The 6000-nt window shown below is 26.2% G+C and overlaps 1 protein-coding gene across 1 annotated transcript in view; it reads right to left on the bottom strand.

Annotated features, from left to right (window-relative positions):
• Positions 1-286: 286 nt before the first annotated feature.
• Positions 287-6000, bottom strand: part of LOC107456070 (tyrosine-protein kinase CSK) — a 29684-nt gene continuing 23970 nt past the window's right edge. Inside the window, exon 15 of the mRNA XM_071179097.1 lies at positions 287-5252. The gene's annotated coding sequence lies outside the window, so the exon portion shown is untranslated. The remainder of the gene's footprint in view (positions 5253-6000) is intronic.

Genomic DNA, 6000 nt, shown 5'->3' with positions numbered 1-6000 from the left:
CTTGTTTATGTCTACTTAAAGCTGAACATTGTACTATATGGATTAATTTTTTCCAATAAAGCCATACGTAACAACAAATTGGGATAAACTTTAAAGTTAGAATTTAGTGAAGATAAGATCTAAAAAAATGAAAAAAACTTTGTTCCTTTAGGTGAAAAAGGAATTAACTCAAGAGTTCAGAGCAGAAATTGTTCACGGATAAGCTTAACAGATGCACAGTGTTATCAAAATGGAAAGGATTTACTACAAAAAGGTGAGTTCATAACATAAAATATGGTAACATCAATTTATTGAAATAATTTTTATTACTTTGTTATATCAAAATTTACATTTTTTAAATAATTTGCAATTGACATAACAACATAAGTTTTCATAACTGATTGGATACAATGGAACTAGGACACAAAACGTTTCATGAAAATTCAAAATTTAATTACTAACTTACATAATAAATGAATTAATTTCTCTCACACTATAATTATCCTATATAAAAATGGCCTGTACATTGATTTGGCTCGCTAAAATTTATTCTACACACTGTTAAAATTTTAAGATACTTTGAAAACAATAAAAGTTTGTTTGTAAAAACGAGTATATTAAAAAGTATGTAAAATATTCAAACTTTAAAATTTAGGAAGTTAGTAACTTCACTTCACAAGTAAATTTGATGTAATTTTACACTTTTAACTACTCAAAAGTTACTACTTGTAACTGGAATTAGACAAAGTGATTTTTAAAATTTTTTATTTTAAGAACTCTACTGTTTTGCCATAAAACTTTTTGTTTAACCACAAAACGCTACTGCCCAAGGCTAAATACATTAAGCCTTATATATTAACAAAACAAAAAAATACATATATATTCTGAATTAAATAGTATACTGACACAAAAAAAGAACTTTAGTGGCACAATATAGCGGGAAAAGTACCCCTAAGAGGAATGAGATTTAAAAATTTTCAAATTGTTACGCTTTGCTGAATTTTATAAAAGTAAAACAACAAACTGAAATACAGTAATCGCAATCCCTTCAGACCAGGCACATATTGTAATGCATAGTGCGCAAAATAAAAATGTTAAGAACTTATGATGGGCCATATTTTCCAAACTGTGACAACCTTCATATTTTGAGAATCGAGAATCCTAATTCATAAAAAAAAAGTTTACTATACATTTTTTCAAACCCCCAAAATTTTATAAAAATCAGAGGGTCCATTTATTCATAGGGTATCAAAGCTCGATGTTTGTTGATCGTGAAATATTGATGCCTTATAAACAATGAGTTAGATATTAATTACACTGTACCAATTTACTCCTTTCAAAATCTATTTTTAATATACAATTAATTTTCTTCTTTCATTACATATTCCTTACATATAAAGGTTTTTTTAAAAACACTTTAAATTACATTCAGAAAAAAAAAATTAAGGATAAGAAAATTTAATATAATTTATTCAAGATTATTTCAAAGCATATAACATAATGAAAAGTTTTTAAATATACCATAATGCTACAAATTCAAAAATATTATTTGTGTTGGATTCAATAATGTAATGTGTCTTTATTTGAGGGTATATATCATATCCAGAGAAAAATGTAAAATATTTTTCTCTTGAAACAAATTTTGCAGTCTTTAATAATCTTCTTTTAATTTTAAAAATGTTTATATTTTGGTCGACTTACACAACATAACCAGAAATTTGCAATCTATTAATCAAAAATGGGGTCTACTTATATAGTATTTATTCATTGAAAGTACATTTTTATCTGATATCTCAGACAGCATATTTAAAATTAGCCCTTTGAATCCAGTTAGTATGTATAAATGCAATCATTACATCAAAAACTATTACAGTGTTCTGTTCTTTATTTTGTAAACTCATATAAAACTACATTTTTCTTTTAAACTTTTAAGGACCCTTTTATTTCATTAAGTTTCCCACCAGTTTTCTTGTAATAGAGCTTCAAAATAAATAACCAATTAAAAAGAAAATGGCAGAACAAAGTAAAGTATTAGCCTATCTCATAGCTGCCTCACTATAATAGTTACATTTAACTATTTTAATCAAAACTCTTAATTTCTTGATAAAATGTTTATTTTTTAAAATCATGTCTAACTAAACAGCATTAAAATATTCAATAAGATCCTATCTTGTATAATGCTAGTTTCACTCAAAAAACCTTTCCCCAAGTCTTTTGAAAATAGAATGAAGTTACTCTAACTTTTTCAGTCTCTTAGCATCTTTAAAATTATAAATTCGACATTGAGCATTAAATTTTGCTGTTCAATTTTATTGTACATAGTATTCAGGACTTAACATTCTACTTTCAAATAGAAAAAAAAAATAAATAAATAAAAGGAAAAAATTGCAGATTTGCTATTTTTTTTTAAATTTTCGTACCATTACAGAAATTTTCACTTGGTTTCCGTAAATATAGATTTAATAAGATAACAGATCCGGAACAGCAGGATTTTATAAGGCTAATGATAGGATAACCCCATCTGGTGTTGCGTTTGAGTTTGATATATATGGAAATTTGACATTTAAATTCTATCTTTTTATAATCAATGTCTCGCCAGAACGGAGTTAAAAATTGATACTCCATTATTTTTAATTTTAACTGGGAATGTTCAAATTTTCTTCATAAAATTGCGTTTTCAACTTTAAACACGCCCTATCTTTTTGCAGAGCATAGGTCTAGATGAAAATATTGAAAAATAAATTTAATAGTTATCACTTCAGTAATGGATATTATTTTTAATTTTTTTACCATTTAAGAAATTTTTTCATAACGGACGGAAGATTTATTACGATAAATAAGTCTTTCATTAATATTTCTTTTTATTATTTTACAACATGAAAAATCTGGTCTGATAGGATTCAATTTATTGTTAACTTGAAATTATGTTAATAAAAAAGAAAATAAATAAATATGTGATCTTTTCAACATCTACTATGAAAACCTAATCTTCATCATGATTTTTTAAATAAGTGGAAGATTGGATTAATATACTTAATTTTTTTTTTCATTAACTCAAATTTTTCTGTTACAACTTAACTCAAAGATGAATACATAACTATAAAACACTAGTTAATATTAATACCATTACATGAGAATACTACTAAAATTTCACTATGCTACCTTTTTAACAAACACTATAGCATGTTTAATTAGTGTAATGCTAAATAGGAAATAAAATGAGAAATAATTGAGCTTTCAAGTTATTACATATTCCAAAGTTAATATGAATCTAAAAATTATATTCTGCCCTTCCAGACAGTTTAAAATTATTTCTTTTTTTAAAAACTAATCAAATTTCAGAACCACAAAAAATATTAATGATTCAAAATTTGCTATATAAATATTTCTCATTGCGTAAAAAATATTCACAATCGTAAAAATTAAAATCACTATAGAATTTATAAGGCACACAGCATGAAACAATAGTTTAAGTACAATATAAGTTATAGTTGCACATTGTAAAGGACTTTGAAATAAAGAGATTCGTGATTGAAACAAATGAGGAAAATCACAATTGTGTGAAAGCTGAGAAAATCATAATTAAATTAGTATGCAAAAGAAAATTTAAAACAGTTTCTAGAAATTGATACATATTTTCAATATCCATTTGTAAAATATTAACTCCTTACTACACGTGTCCAGAAAATTTTATCCAATATTTGAAACAAAAGCATGGTTCTTTCTTTACGTTTAACAAGATTAGACAGGATATTGCATTAAAAAGTGAAGTTAAAAAATTATTAACTGATTTTCTTTTTGAGAGAAACCGAATAAATAATTAAATAAAGTTAGAATGAAAATACAATAGAAATCTAATAAATTACTAATGAGGAAGGCATAACTGAAAATTATCAGAACTTGTTTCATTGCCAGATGGAAACAAAGAGTTACAATAATTACAAACACCTCTAATTTCTATTAGTCAATTAAACTAATTTTAATATTTTCCCCTCATCTCCTTCACTAGTTATTCGACATATTACAAAATTCATTTCTTTCTGGCATAAATATTAATTTCTGATTTTAAAGTGCATCGTTTCATTAAATTTTTTTTAAATGAGGATTCTAAAAATTTACATTAAGGGCGATGATTACAGAACACTCTATAGACCTAAAGACTAGAGCTTAAAAACATATTTTATTTTATAAAAAATTACACAGAAAATGAATGAATTAAACTTGCGTTTGGCCGTGGAGAAATGAGCATCCTTCCATTATGAGATATAAAATAAATTATTATTCCAACAAAATTTAGATATATTTCTTTAGAATATTTATAATACAAAAGTTATTCATGATAACATTCTTAAAGACTTAATTTTTGCATTTTTAATTTAATATAATGTTATGGGTTAGGGTGTTTCTAAATATATGTGTAGTAAAGGGTTAAACAATGATAAAAAGTTACATAATTAGTTTTTGTTAAGTCTACTTCCTGATAAAATAATAATGTTCTAAGCTTAAAGGGTTTTAATTCTCAAGGCTACAAGAACAACATCAAAAAAGATTTTTTTTAAAAATATAATTATAGTTGGCAAAAAAGTGTAAACATTCTATATGATTATCTAAAAAATCAAACTTAATGATACATATCTTTGACCAATTGTTGAACCATGAAAATAAGAACAATAATAATTACCATTTTTTACTTATTGCAATGAAAAACATCCCTTCTTTAGGAAATTTTAAAGTGGGCTTTAGTCCAGTGGAAAATATAAATTTTTTTTACTTTATCTTAAAGTAAAAATGTATATTAAAACTATTAGAAAAAACTTTTAAGTACCCAGTTAGTCTCAAGAGGTTCAGCTCAGTTAGAAACATAATACAAAATTTTAATCATATGTTGTATTACAAGCTTGTATAACACACAGAAGTGCATATCAAATTCATTAACAGTAAAAATATACAAAATCTGGCCAAATATGATATGGATCGGCATTAATGAAATGATTTTACATAGCACATGAGATAGGACAAATGGCTCATAAGTTAAATACTCTATATTTTGTTTTAAGAAATGTACAATACAAAATGAATATCTTCAAGAATTTCTGTCCTCAGTCTTTCAATGGAAGCACTGTTCGACAGAAGTGGGCAGGCTTAGGACTAATTTACAAGTTCAGTTTTATTTTTTCACCGCTGTTTACAAACATACGCATACCACCATAAAGGCACTGCAACTCTACAAAAATGCATTATCTGCATATCAGACAAAACACAATCAAGAGAACCTAAATTAATAAAAACTTAATTGAGAAATTAAAAATAAATTGTTATAGTTAGTATTATAAATAAAAAAAATATCTAAAACAAAGAAATAATTCCATCAAGAGTATTGAGCTCAAAAGATAATTATTAATTTAAGCTTTTATAAAATACAATATGTAAAAGAAAAAAAACACATACTAAGGAATATGAATTAAAAGTCAATATGCTGGAAACAATGAGCAGGGTTCATAATTGGCCAAATTGTAATTTTTTTGATCTGATATTTCTGGTTTTTGTATGGGTTGAATTTGATTATAGCCATTTTTTATAGCTATATACAAATGAAGACTTTAAAAATTGTAAATTTTGATAGTTCAATAATGATTGTTGGATTTATGAATCACTACTAATTTTCAATTACATTTGATACACTAAATTTTTCCAAGAAAGGATTAGCTGAGCTGGAAAAGTAAATTACAAAAACTTTGCTCCAATAGACAAGCTATGCTCCAATAGACTAAACACACACCACCCAACCATGGCGAAGTACTTTTGATCCTGGTCATATGACCTGGATACAGACCAAGTTGGTGCCCCTCTCTGCAAACTGCCACACCACAACTAAGGAGAGGACTTTCAACCCCAACGACAGATTTAACGTTTACATGCCAGTTGTTCAGTCTGCTGCCAGGATCAAACTCCAGACCCTTGGCTTTCCACCAGCGATGCCTTCACCAACTGCACCACTTGGGAGCGACCGATAAACTTAAT

Source organism: Parasteatoda tepidariorum, chromosome 3 (assembly GCF_043381705.1).
Source record: "Parasteatoda tepidariorum isolate YZ-2023 chromosome 3, CAS_Ptep_4.0, whole genome shotgun sequence".
NCBI lineage: Eukaryota > Metazoa > Arthropoda > Arachnida > Araneae > Theridiidae > Parasteatoda > Parasteatoda tepidariorum.
Note: the sequence above shows the minus strand (reverse complement) of the source record. Positions and strands in the feature narration are given on the sequence as shown.